The sequence below is a fragment of the Eptesicus fuscus genome, chromosome 2 (genome assembly GCF_027574615.1).
Source record: "Eptesicus fuscus isolate TK198812 chromosome 2, DD_ASM_mEF_20220401, whole genome shotgun sequence".
Classification (NCBI taxonomy): Eukaryota; Metazoa; Chordata; class Mammalia; order Chiroptera; family Vespertilionidae; genus Eptesicus; species Eptesicus fuscus.
The window spans coordinates 29,221,940-29,236,237 of record NC_072474.1 but is presented as its reverse complement, the minus strand read 5'-3'; the positions used below and the strand labels follow the sequence as shown (position 1 = coordinate 29,236,237).

General features: G+C 43.7%; 1 protein-coding gene across 1 annotated transcript in view; it reads left to right on the top strand.

The window, feature by feature from the left end:
- The window catches only part of PRKCQ (protein kinase C theta), a 139,817-nt gene that overhangs the window by 94,207 nt on the left and 31,312 nt on the right, over positions 1 to 14,298 (top strand). The window lies entirely within an intron of this gene.

Below are 14,298 nucleotides of genomic sequence, written 5' to 3'. Positions count from 1 at the left end.
ATTGATTGGTTGCCAGGGCCGGGGATGAAACATGCAACCCAGGTACCTGCCCTTGACCGAGAATCAAACCCATGACCCTTTGGTGCAAGGGCTGACACTCTATCCACTGAGCAATATCAGCCAGATCTAGATTTTTTTAAAATATTTTTATTGATTTTTAGAGAGGGAGGAAGAGAGAGGGTTAGAGAGATAGAAACATCAATGATGAGAGAAGAACATCATTGATCGGCTGCCTCCTGCACGCACCCCTACTGGGGATAGAGCCCGCAACCCGGGCATGTTCCCTGACTGGGAACCAAACCGGCGACCTCTTGGTTCCTGGGTGGCTGGGCCATTTTTTTTAATGTAGTCGGTTGGGAAAAGGCTTTACTTCTGCATATGATTCTCTGTTTGCTTGTTTTTTAGAATTTGGTTTAAGTTTCATAACAACTAGAATTTGTAGCAGTTTGTGACTTGTTTGACAAAGCAGTGCTTTGTGAGGGGGGGGGTGGAATGTGACACCTGTTTGTTCACCTACATATATCTATTTGAAGAAACAAACGGGTCAGAAGGCACGGGCACTGCTGTCTTCCTTTATGAGGCCAACAGGAGAGCAGCCTGTACAGTGGGCTTTATCAACGAGTGAAGACCTGAGCACTGAGGGCAAGGGTGAATTTTGTCAGAAGCCTCTCCTGTTCTGGGAGGATTCTTGTCCTGGTCTCTTTTTCCCTTAGAAAATTTAATTGCTTTTTTTTTTTTTCTTGACTCAAAAGTTATCCAGTATCATTTTAGAGACATTGGAAAATGCTTTTACACTCAAAGAAGAAAATGGTTTATAATCCTACCCCTTGGGTATACTCACCATTAATACTTTGAAGTTTATCCTTCTAGATGTCCTCCCCAGTGGATTTTTAAAAATAAAAATAGCAGCCTATTGTAAATGTCAACTATTCTGTAACCCATATTTTTAACACATTTCCTCACATCTGTGGATATTCGTCTACAGCATGAGTTACCTAACTAGAACATTTCTAACTTTTTGTTCTGATGTTAATAACACCCAAATGAGCATCCTTGTAGATCAATCTTCATGCACACAAGCATCATAATTTTCTCTTTTCATTTTTCTATTCTCTTTCACCCTGCCCCCATACGCAGCCCAGAATATTGAGCAGATTCACGTGGGACCATGTGGTTAAGGTCCAAAGAATATGAGGAGTTTTCTCTCTATTTCAAGCTTTGATGATAATGTACTACCTTACTGTAACTATGCGTGCAGAGGGCCTCTAAGCTGCCGCCAGCCATAGAAAGTAATGGCTGGGAAACTGGGACTTGATCAGAAAATGTGGACGGCAACTTCCCTAGCTCCCAGTGGGTACTCAACAGATGTTTAATGAAGGAATAAATGAATAAATACCCTTAGCTAAAGTAAAGAGAAACCAGACCATGAAAAAGGACTTAATAAACATACTGTGCTCAAAGCACTGTGGAGGATATGGAAATATATAATACAGTTCCTGACCTCAAGAAATTAGAGAATTTCACTCTAATAAAAGAGACAAGAGTGTGACTAATGCTACTTTGCAGAAGGCAAACTCTAAGCATCAGAGCTGGAAACCTAGACACTGGGAATTTGAATAGGCAGGCAGGGTTGGGGGCAGCAGACACGAGGGACCACAGGAGAGGAAGCATGAGGAATGAAGGGGCAATGAGAAGCTGTTTAAGAGAAAGCAGGCTTATTTTCTGCAGCGGGAAGGAGTTTGGCATGTCTGATACTGAGTGAGAGAGATTTTCCACTAGAAATTTCCTCCTGGAGTTCATAAATATCCATCAGTCTGGGATGGTGTGGATATGTCTCTGAAAGTGAGGAACTTCACCGCACTCTCCAGCATGCGTTCTGGATTTGCTGGGCACCCTGGTTGCTGTTTGCAATCTCACTTTTCTCTTGAAACATTGTGAGGCTTGTACAAATGCTAAATACACTTCAGACCAGGCTTCTAGGGCATTATACAATGAAGTGGAGCGTGGCACCTTTTCCCCGCTGGTTTTTGTTCTGTTTTTTATATTTGTGTGCATGGTTTTGTCTTTGTATGTTTGGGGAAGGCTGTTATGAATCCCACTTGATAGAACACATGTATACCTACTTCTCTGCTTATCTCTCAGGGCTCCAGGCAGGGCTCACTTCTTTCCCTTCCAGGGACATGCTGTGGGTTCCATGCCGCAGTAGTCTTCACTAGACCGAGCAAATCAGTGCTCGAGAAAAAGTGGCAGCGAATGTGCACAAATGTCAAACATGACTGGCTCACTGCTTAGATTTCAAGGCATTGAGTCCTTTTAGAACTAAGAATTGGGGGAGGGGTCGCCTTGCATAACACTCTCTGAAGGGCTCTGAGTTGCTTTTAAGATGTCCTGATTTAATATTCAGATCTTGCATGTCAAATAGCATAACCAATTAAGTATCATAGGCAAGTGTATAAAGCAACAATTGATTTGAATGATGAATTGCTCTGGGAACATTTTGAAAACGACCTTTTTTAAGGGACAGTCACTTTTGCATACTAATAAAAACATTAGATAAGATAAATGACTATTGACTTTTCCAGGGAATTGTTATTATTTGGAAAAACTTGTGCATGCAAAGAGCCCTCCTATGGGTTGCCAGTTTATTCAGGAGATTCTAAGGGCAGGATTCCCTTGTGATCTGTCTGTGTATGTGGGTTAAATCATTAAAGGCTTTTAAAGTTTATATTGGATGGACATGTAACCTGTCGAAGTGTGAAAATACAGTCAAGTCATTTAGGAAGCTATGGAGAGTGAAAATACCTGTGGACTGGGCTTCTGAGGAACTTAAGTCCCAGCTCAACCATCTCTCAGCAGGGCTGAGGGCTCCTCCTCCCCAGCACTGGGTAGAGTAGGAGTCACCAGGCAGAGGGGCTGTGTGTGGGAGCCAGGTGGTGTGTGGACGCACAGTGCTAGGACACAGGTGTGTGAGACAGCATCAGTTGGATCTGAACCTGAATCTGAATGAGGTTCAAAAGGGAAGACTCTTTTAAATTAATTTTCTCGGTGCCAGATCAAGATAACTTGGTACTTCCTTTAGGCTGTGACATAAATCGCTGGCATCAGAGTCTAGTACAAATCACCATGGTGAGAGGTTGTCATCTTAGCAGGAGGAGGAAATGACATTTTATTCTTTTCTTTATTTTGTACTAGCATTTGTTATTTTTTAGTATTTTATTTTCTGTGTCTCACGTGAAAGCCCATATGTCTTGAATTGTGTGGTCCCTCTTAGTATCAGATTCAGCATGTATGCCAGCTACCTTTCACATACACACTGCATTGTAAACCCATATGTTCAGTAGCTATTCTCCATTATTTACATTTTTAAAAAGTAGAAATAGGGAAAGTTTACAGTAAAATTTTTCTGTAAAAATAATTGTCATAAATATTTTAACTGTACTAACAAGTAAAATAAAAACTATTAGAAACAAATTGATTAGTCATAAAACCTTGAAAATATATTTCACGAATTAGAAGGTCACTGTTAAGTTAATTCAACAAACTTTTCTTGGGGACCTACTGTTTATACGTTCTCGATGTTTCCTCAAAAGAGACAAGACTATAACACTACATGGGGACTACATTACAAAGCTATGTCCTTTTCCTAATTCTAATTAGTAAATAAATTTTTTTAAATCCTACCTAACTTTGAAAAATAATATTCTGTTTTATATCGAATTTTAAGATACCATTAATAATTAGATATATTATTGCTTTTCTTGATAAAATTATTTTTAAAACTATATTAGAAGCTATCTCCCAATTTCAGAATTATCTAAATGTGATATAATGTGTGTCAATTAGAAAGTGCATTGGCTGCTAGCAATGGGGACAGAAAATGACAATGACCTAAATGACTCTTCATATAAAAGGAGTGAGACATGTGTGGTTCAGAGCAGGTATGACAGTTCCATGGCATCATTCATCAGAGATCCGGGCACCATATGCTCCTGGCTCCATCATCCACAGCACTGGGCTTCCATCCTCAAGGGTAATCCTCAGCCCAATAAGGCTGCTGGAGCCCAGTCCTCAAAACCAGGTTCCAGTCAGGAAGCAGGAGGAACAGGGAGAGGATAAAACAAGCCCATGCCATGTTTCTTTCCTTTATTGAATCACTTTTCCATAAGGCCCATAAAAAACTTCTGCTCACGTATCTCTGACTCTTCTACAGCTACAGGGAAAGCTAAAAAACTAGCTTTCAGCTGGGCACTTGGCCATCCAGAATAAGTGTTTTTACTAAGAAAGAAAGGTAGGCAACCAGCCATCTTACTCCAACGTATGTTTTAAAATACAGGAAAATATGATTTTAAAAGCCTACCTTTATTGAGAACCTATTTTGTGCCAGATAGTTTCCTAGGAACTTTAAATATGTTATCTCATTTATTTCTGTTAACCCCAATGAAGCCGATATTATGATTCCTATTTTACCCAGAGGAAACTGAGGCTCAGAATAATGAACTTTGCCTAAGACCATTCACCTAGTCACTGGGAAGGGTATTGAATTTAACCGTGTGTCTCTGCGTCCAGATATTGGCCTCCTGTATGTTCAGACCATGTAAGTATCTTAGTGGCATGGCACCTATGTAGTAACTAAATGTTGACCTACAGGGAAGACAAAACACTCCCTTTTTAATTATGCTAGATTAAAAGAAAGATCAATAATTCAAGTACCCAAAGTTTCTCTGATTTATCTCTGATAACACTGTGGGAAAATAAGAGGATTTAGTTCCAAAATTAGTTTGGAAAGGATGCCTCAGGCACTGTGAGAACACTATTATGTGTTGTGTTGTTTTGATTTGAACTAATTTTCCTTAAAAATTAAAAGTGAACTACGGCCTACCTTTGTGCCTGCTTTGAATTCTGAAAGGTCTTGTACTCCAGTCTGCCCTCAGGTAATCTAAGTAGTGTTACAATTCCACACCTAGCAGAAGTTTCAGAGGGTGCGAGAGCACCCCGGGTCCCTCCTCAGGTTGCGTGGAAGGTGCCGTGGTTTTGCAGAACTCCGTGAGCAGATCCCCAGCACGCATCAGGAGCCAGGATGCTGGTGTCGATTCCCATGTCCAGCACTGCCCTGAACTTCCACACTGCCCGTGTGAACCGGTCCAACCTTCTTAGTGTTACTCTGAAATGTCTCTACCATGCAAAAGAAAACTGACTTTCATTTTCCGTTTATAGAACGCACAAAGCTTGACTTTGGGCCAACCTCACCGAGGTCGTCCGTCTGCTTAAGGTTTCAGATTATCAATCTATGCCTGACACTTTGTATGACTTTCAACAAGTCGCCTAACATTTCTTTGCAACCTTGTCCTCTTTTGGCCTCCAGAAAGATGTTCCCAAAAAATAGCACTTGCAGAGGACTTTGAATCCTTCATGGAGAAAGTGCCATAGTAACTGCAAGATTTTATTATTTGAAATAAAATAAAATAAAAACTCCTCAACATAGCAGTCTTTTAAGAAGCACTGCCATTCTGATATTTCCATGGTTTGAAAGCAAAAAAAGCCATCAAAGATGGCCAGGAGGCTTTTACTTTCAAGCATTTTATTCAGAAACTGCCTCATCTGAAGCTCTCAGCACCAGTTTCTCATCCATAAACCCTCCAGTTGAGTTGGGAGTGCTGGCAATTATCACAATTTTAGCACGAAAAAGAAAAACCACACGAACCACATCCTCCAAAACACGTATCCATGGACTCAGACAAGAATTAACTTTCTGTATCATCCCCGTTTGTAGTGATGGCTAAGTCTCTTTCCCTTAAAGTGCTCTGGCCGTTTCCTGATGCCTAGATGCTGGGAAACGGTTATCTCAGAAATTGCACATCACTCCCATGCGCTTCCAATGCCCTTCCTGTGCAATTACACTGTGATTCGGCAGATGTTATATTTACAGTAAATTCACAAAAATTAGTAAATTTACAGATTGTGGTAAACTCATGTTGCATGCCTCCGCCAAGATATTGGAGATAATCAGCAATTAATGAGCAAATATCCAGGTGTCCTTTGACTATATGCACTGCCTGGTGAGTCTGAAATGTCACGTCCTTTCTGCACACCTGCTTGGTAAGCTCACAGATATTTTCTCACATTTACGTGACTTTTATAATGTTTCTTCAGGGCGCACGAGGCCACACTGTCAGTCCATTTCTCTATCAGCTTTTCTCTCAAAGCCCCAAAAGTTCTGTCACCAGCTTCCCTCAAGACATGAGCACCTTGCATCTGCTTCGAGAGTATTATTATAGGAAAGGCCTGCTCTCATCTGTGAATCTGCTCCTTTGAAAGCTGGCTCAGAGATCCCTCCTCCACAACAGCTTTCAGATTCACTAAAGCCGACTTCATGACCATTATCTTCCTGCCCCTCACGCTTCTCTGCTTACAAGACCCAGAAAGGTGGTTTGTTCCTGCGCGGCTGGGCCGTTTCTGTGACTACTTTCAGGGGCACTTACTTGGTTTCTCCATGTAAATAATACTTTCCTTGATACCAAGAAGCATGTTTTGTTCTTGTCCTTTTTTTTTTTTTTTTTTTTTTTCATTTCCCCACAGAATGCTAGATAATGTTCAGGGCAGGAAGAAATAAAAGGAAAAGAAACCATCCCATAGCAAATTATATTGGCTGACTATAACACACCTGCCACCATCCCCAGGCACCAGAAAGGCTGGTCCTGGACAACCTCAGAGGAGGGAATGTCCAGCCTCGGCATACCCTTCAGTCCCATTACTCCCCTTCACCCCGGCTCACGTGCCCTCTGCAGCTTCTGAGCTCTCCACCTCGAGCCCCAAATCATTCTTATCCGACTCTGCACATTAAAACTTCTGTCAAGTCAATGTCCTTTCCTCAGCTAGCAGTCTTAGAGAAACGTGTGATAAACAGCACGTAGCTGCTGAATCCTTATTGTTCCCGGCAATAACTTCTCCTAAAATGGGGCCCTTGGAGGCGCAGTTCCATGTTAAAACCAGAGCACACGGCATCTGAGGGGTCATGGCACACACCCTGAGGAGGGGACACATATGGAACCCTGGGAATAAAGAGGCTCAAGCACCAAACCAAAGAGAAGCCCCTACTTCAGACATAGGAGGGACATGAGGAAAAGGAAGTAATAGATCCCTCAAGAGGAAAGGGGGGGACCAGCAGAGTAGGGTCCGTGGAGAAGAAAGAATTTCCAAAAAGAAGGGATAGAGTGTTCAGAGTGGTGAGGAGGCCAGCTGTTGACATTTAGGAGGAGCAGAACGAAGCGCCTTAGTCGGAGGTGGAAAGCATAAGTCAGGTGACAGAGGCGTAGGAGTGAGGGGCAGGTGGGCCGACTCGGTGGTTATGCAGAGGTCTCTCAGAAAGTGTGTTTCAGAAGATGGAAGCATGCTGTCTATGATCACAGGGTTTAAGGGTTAAGAGTAGTGGAGAATGCTTGAGACAGAGGAAGAAACCAGACAATAGGGAGGAAGGTTCTGGAAGAGGAGGGGGTTAGGATAAAGACTACAGCAAACTCTGGCAAGGACAGTAGTCACTTCTGACCATTGAAATGAAAGGAGACTAAGTTAGAAGGAGAGGAAATCTGAGTCTACTCACAGTGATTGCAATCACCCCAGGAAAGTAGGACACTGCCTCGGGCTGGAAATGAGAGGGGCAGGAATGGGACTGAGAACCTGGGCAGAAAGGCCTGAAATGTCAGCAACAGGGGCTCCAGCAAAGATTCAGTGAGAGACAGAAGCAGACATTGCGAGGTACCACCTAAGGGCCAAAGTTTGAAGAGAAAGAGTGCGATGGAAATTTCCCAGGGATGGAAACTAGCAAGGTGAAACCAGCCTTCAAGACAAAGAAATAAAACTTAGTGTGTGAGTTCTAAGCCATTTCATCATTTATATTTATCCAGAATGGGAGTAAATCCTTAAAAAAACAAAAAGCTGTGGCCAGTGTCTTCAGTGGTTAGAGTGTCGGCCTGCCCACTGGAGGGTCTTGGGTTCAATTCCTGGTCAAGGTCATGTACCTAGGTTGCAGGTTCCATCCCTGGCCCCAGTAGGGCTGTGTGTGGAAGATAACCAATCTATGTCTCTGTCTGTCTCTGTCTCTGTCTCTCTGTCTCTCTGTCTCCGTCTCCCTGCCCCCTTCCTTGCTCCCTCCCACTCTCTCTAAAAATCAATGGAAAAAAATATCCTCAGGTGAGGTTTAACAGCAACAAAAAACAGGAAGAAAAAAAAAAAGCAGTAATTCTCCAGGAAACTCTATGAAGAAAAAAAAGAAACTATTCCTAGAAGAGCAGTTACAAAAATTATAAGTTGACACTGTCAACCAAAATAAATAAAAGCATGTTTCTAAAAGTCATTGTTTCAAGAAATATTTTAAATAGAATCTGCAATGCTACCTTCTTTGTATAAATTTCTACCTTTATAGGACAAATAAACATCAAAATCTAGTAGAACTTTATTAGTTTCCATATTCTTCACTCATTTTATTGGTGATATTTGTATAAATCCCATATGAGGAAGAATCTAAAGATGTTTTCTTTTCAGTCATGTATATTATCATTACTTTGAATGTATTGGCTAGCCTATAGCTACTAGTTGTTTTTCTTAATTAATAGACTTGACTTTTAGAGCAGATCTAGGTTATAGAAAAATTGAGTGGAAAGTACAGAGTTCCCACATATCCTTCCTCCCTCAGCCCCCGTAGTTGGGGGAAAATAGGGGTATTTTTAAGATCTTGCTTTAGTGTGGTACATTTATTATAACTGATGAGTCAATATTGATACATTATTATTCACTAAAGTCCATAGTTTATATTACTGTTCACTTTTTGGATTGAACATTCTATAGGTTTTGACAAATATATGACATGTATCCACCATTGTGGTATCACACCCAATAGTTTCTCACTGCCCTAAAAATCCTGTGTTCTGTCTCTTCATCCTTCCCTCCTCCAAACCCCTGGCCACCACTTTTTACTGTCTCCATAATTTTGCCTTTTCTAGAATGTCTTTTAGTTGGACTCATATAATATGTAGCCTTTTCAGAATGGCTTCTGTCACTTAGTAATAAGCATGTAAGTTTTCTCCAAGTCTTATCATGACTTCAGAGCCCTTTTCTTTTTTTTGCCAAATAATATGCCATTATCTGGATGTACTACCATTTCTTTATCCATTCACCTTTGGGGGACATCTTAATTGCTTATAGCTTCTAATTGGATTTGTTATACTCATTTGTTTTTCTTATGATAGACTCAATAGATGTAGAATTTTTTATATGTAATAAGGGGCCAGATCCCCTCATTTTGATGCTAAGGAAATTGAGATCCTAAGACCAACCTAGCCCATCACAGTCTAGTGCTCTTTTCTAGATCATACTGTCAATCTAAATCTACTAATAAAGGTGAAATATCAAGGTACCTAAACACAAAATCCAACTCACAACTCATTTAACTGGAAAATTATCCATTGCATGTCCTAAATCTTAGACCCAAGTAAAAGGGTCTGCCCAGCCCCTTACTTTAGAAGCCTCCCTTTAGCCTTCCTCAAGCCACACATCTCCTTATGGAGCAAGGGGTCATGCCCTCCTCAGCCCCTATCCCCATTCCTAAACCAGGACCCCAGAATTCCATACCCAAATAGCTTGAAGCATGTGTGACATCTTCCTAGGTTCTGTTGTGGGAAGGGGCGGGGCAGGGGCCTGCAGGAGTAGGAATTTGGAGGAATTCTAAATTTATCACTAGCCTTCTTGGTAAGGCATATTCATCAAGATATAAACACACACAGTATATATATGTGTGTGTATATACAGATATATATACAGGTATCTAATAACAAAAGCATAATATGCTACTTAGACCGGACATCCTTCTGGACAAAGCCGGGGCTACGAGGAAAGCTCGGGTCCTGGGTGCCAGAGGGAAGCCAGGTCCTGGGTGCCAGAGGGAAGCCGGTGCTGGCAGCAGGTGAAGGAAGGCCTAATCTTGCATGAATTTTGTGCATAAGGCCTCTAGTGTATATATGTGTGTGTGTGTGTGTGTGTGTGTGTGTGTGTGTGTGTGTGTGTGTGTATATATACACACACAGATAGATAAATGTATACACACACACACACACATATATATATACAATTATATATATATAATTGTATAAAATTATAATTTTATATATATAATTATAAAAGCATAATATGCTAATTAGACCGTACAGCTGAACGACCTTCTGAACATCATTCTGGATGTCCTTCCGGATGAAGCATCAGCGGCGGGGGCCGAGGCAGAGGCGGATAGGGGAAATCGGGCAGGCAGGCAAGTGGTTAGGGGTGATCAGGCAGGCAGGCAAATGGTTAGAGGAGATCAAACAGGCAGGCAGAGGCAGTTAGGGGCATTCAGGCAGGCAGGCGAGTGGTTAGGGGCGATCAGGCAGGCAGGCAGGCCAGTGGTTAGGAGCCAGCGGTCCGGGATTATGAGAGGGATGTCCGACTGTCAATTTAACTAGCAGTTGGACATCCCCTGAGGGTCCCAGATTGCAATAGGGTGCAGGCCAGGCTGAGGGACCCCCCTCCCCGTGCATGAATTTTGTGCACCAGGCCTCTAGTCTATATATAAAAGCCTAAGCAACTGGAACGACTGGAATGACCGGAACAACCAGTCACTATGACGCACACTGACTACCAGGGGGCAGACGCTCAATGCAGGAGCTGCCCCCTGGTGGTCAGTGTGCTCCCACAGCCAACCTCCCACAGTCCCTCCCCCCGACCCTCAGGCTGGGACGAGGAACCGGGGGTGGGTGGCAGCAAATGCAGCGCCTTTCCCAGGGGTGCCAAGGGCTGGCTCCCTCCTCAGGGCTGGTGGCCAACATCCCGTGCCCTGTACCTACCCCCGGCCAGCAGGCCCCAATTGGCCCACCACCTGCCTGCTACAGTGGTGGCATAGCAGCAAGGGAAGGAGGAGGGGGGAGGCAGGGAACCGTGTGGTGGAGGGGTGCTGACGATGGTGGCGGCGGCATCCGGTGTCTGTTCCTTCTGTGCCTGGCCCGGCAACCATCACCTCCTCTCCGGCCCGGCCCTGATTGGCCTGGCCCAATTTGCCCTGATCGCTGACCAGCCTAGGTACCCCACCCATGCACAAATTTTGTGCTCTGGTCCTCTAGGGGAGAGAGAGAGAGAGAGAGAGAGAGAGAGAGAGAGAGAGAGAGAGAAGAGAGAGAGAGAGGACATAATATAGAGTATTTTCAATTTTATAGTTGATGAACTTGATTTATAACACTTGAAATTTTAGACATGGTGTGGGGCATCCATTTGTATTTTTGCTCCAGGCCCTGTACATGTTCGGACCATCCTTGAGTTCTGACTATAATACAACTAAATGCTTTCCTTCCCTGTGTGATAAAATAACAGTGCACATAACAAAAGTCAACATGAACTAATGAATTCTTACTATATGTAGGCACAGGACTAAATACTGTATGTAGATTATTTCATTTAATTTTGAAATTTTAGATATGGACCAACTCTTCTTTTTCCTTCAGGGTGCATTTTCCATTGGCTATAACAGATTATGTCAAAAATGGAGATGAATTCTACTCTCCAATTTTCATATTATCTACACTAATAAAGGAGAAACATGCAAATTGACCGTCCCTCCGCTACGCCCACCAGCCAATCAGGAGCGAGTATGCAAATTAACCCAACAAAGATGGCAGCAGCCACAGAGCTGAAGCGAGCAGGAGGCTTGGGTTTCCCCCAGCGACGGAGGAAGCCAAGCTTTCTGCCCACCCTGGCCGCCGCTGAAGGAGTGGCTGGGAGCCTGTGTCGCCGAGGGTGACCCAAGCTTCCAGCCAGCCCTGGCCTCCACTCAAGGAGTAGCTGGGGGTAAAAAGGAGTAGCTGGGGGCCTGGGTCACTGGGGTGTGTGGCCAGCCTGAAAATGGCCCTCTACCCATTACCCAGGCTGGCCACACCTCCATGGGGTGAGGGTCCCCACTGGGGGGCTTGACCAGCCTGCAAACAGCCATCGGTCCCTCACCCAGGCTGGTCAGGCACCCCAGTGGGGATCCCCACCCTGAAGGGGGTGTCGCCAGCCTGAAAACGGCCCTCAGCCCCTTACCCAGGCTAGCCATGCCCCCATGGGGTGAGGGTCCCTGCTGGGGGGCATGGCCAGCCTGCAAACAGCCATCAGCCCCTCACTCAGGCTGGCCAGGCACCCCAGCGGGGACCCTCACCCCATGGGGGCATGGCTGGCCTGAAAACCACCACAGGCCCCTCACCCAGGCCTCCCCACGCTCCAAGGGAACCCCCCACCCTGATCTGGGACACCCTTCAGGGAAAACCAGCCGGCCCCCACCCATGCACCAAGCTTCTATCTATACTAATAAAAGGGTAATATGCTAGACTGGGAGACCTTCCAGGAGACCTTCCAGACGTTCTTCTAAACAAAGCCATGGTGGCAGGGCCGAGGTAGAGGTGGTTAGAGGCCAAGAGGGGAGGGCAGTTGTGGGTGATCAGGCCAGGATGGGACGGCAGTTGTAGGTGATCAGGCAGGCGGGGCGGGGGGGGGGTCAGTTGGGGGTGAGCAGACCAGCAGGGGGACCAGTTGGGGGCGACCAGGCCATCAGTGGGGGTCAGTTGGGGGTGATAAGGACAGTGGGGGGGGCACAATTTGGAGTGAGCAGGCCATCAGGTGGGCAGTTGGGGCCGAGCAAGCCAGTGGGGAGGCAAGGTGGGGGCAAGCAGGCCAGCAGGGGGGTCAGTTGGGGGCAAGCACACTGGCATGGGGGGCAGTTGGGGGTGATCAGGCTGGCGGGGGTGGGGGAATTTGGGGGCGAGCAGACCGGCGGCAGGGGGCAGTTGGGGGCGAGCAAGCTGGCAGGCAGAGTGGTTAGGGGCAATCAGGCAGGCAGGCAGGCAGGTGAGCGGTTAGGAGCCAGCAGTCCCGGATTGCGAGAGGGATGTCCGACTGCTGGTTTAGGCCCGATCCCTGTAAACTGGAAGTAGGACATCCTTTGAGGGGTCCCAGATTGGAGAGAGCGCAGGCCGGGCTGAGGGACACCCCCCTCCCCCGTGCACAAATTTCGTGCACCGAGCCACTAGTCACACTATAATCTTGGATTCTACAGCATTTATTATGCATGCTTAATATATGATACACTTAAAGGGGTACTGTTATACTTAGATATTTATAATAAATATTTTTGTTCTAATTTTATTTCTTCTTCAGGCATTGCAAATCTTCTGTATAAATTTGTCACATTAATTTACTAGGCATTGAAGAAAAAAATAGCACAAAAAAATGGTTACAATTATTCTTTTCCTCCTTCCCCACCTTATTTTTCCTGGAGAGGGAGTATATATATGTTGGCCTCATTTGCATTACATTTGCCAAGTTTTCTGTGTATTTTCAAAATTAATTGTTATTGTTTTGATAAAATCATTAACTAATTTCTTTACTGTTAAGAAGTTCTCATTTATCCAATAATACATGAACATTTGGCAATCATTAGCTATATTGAATAGTCATCATTGCTAAATGATTTTCCAAGTTCTTTATTTTTATTCTCTTATTTAAAAGGAATGTAATCATTCTAAGGGGAAAGTAGTGTAGAAGTTAGATCATATAACTTCTAAAAATATATTAACTTCTGAGTCTACCATTACATTTTCCCCTTTCCTGATTCTAGAATATTCATTCACAAAATGTTCTTTTAAAGAACTATCATATGTTTTAAATATTGATATATTTTGATAGCCCTAAGACTTTCAACTTCTCTAAATGATATCTGTAAGTGCAAACACAGTCTTGTGAGAACTATACAGCCACAGTCTTGTGAGAACTATACAGATTCTGTTTAATCTATCACTTTAATTTTGCATTTAATCATCTTTCTGTCATATTGTGAAAATAGATTTTTATTTTTATGATGCCTCTCTTTTTAGATCTTTCTGTTTTTTTGTTCTTTTTTGAAATAATTACTCTATTTGCATTACTTAGACTAAAAGTGATTTTAAAAATATATAACCAGATGACTACTACCCTGTGTCTGGTTATACTTTCATCATGTTTTGCCTGCCAGCTTCAACTCAGGTGAGCTGGAAAAGAGCATCTGAGTTGACATCAAACACTTATTGTAAATCTCCATGCCAGCACTACAAATGGTAGTACTCTTTTGAATCTATCAATGACTCAGACTTATTCCAGATCTCTTTGAATTTGATGTTTAGACAGAGTGCAAAGCCCTAAATATTCCTTTTACTTTTGGGAATTTGCTCTTCAGTAGCCTAAATCTGAACAGGAATAATCTACTCCTTTGGC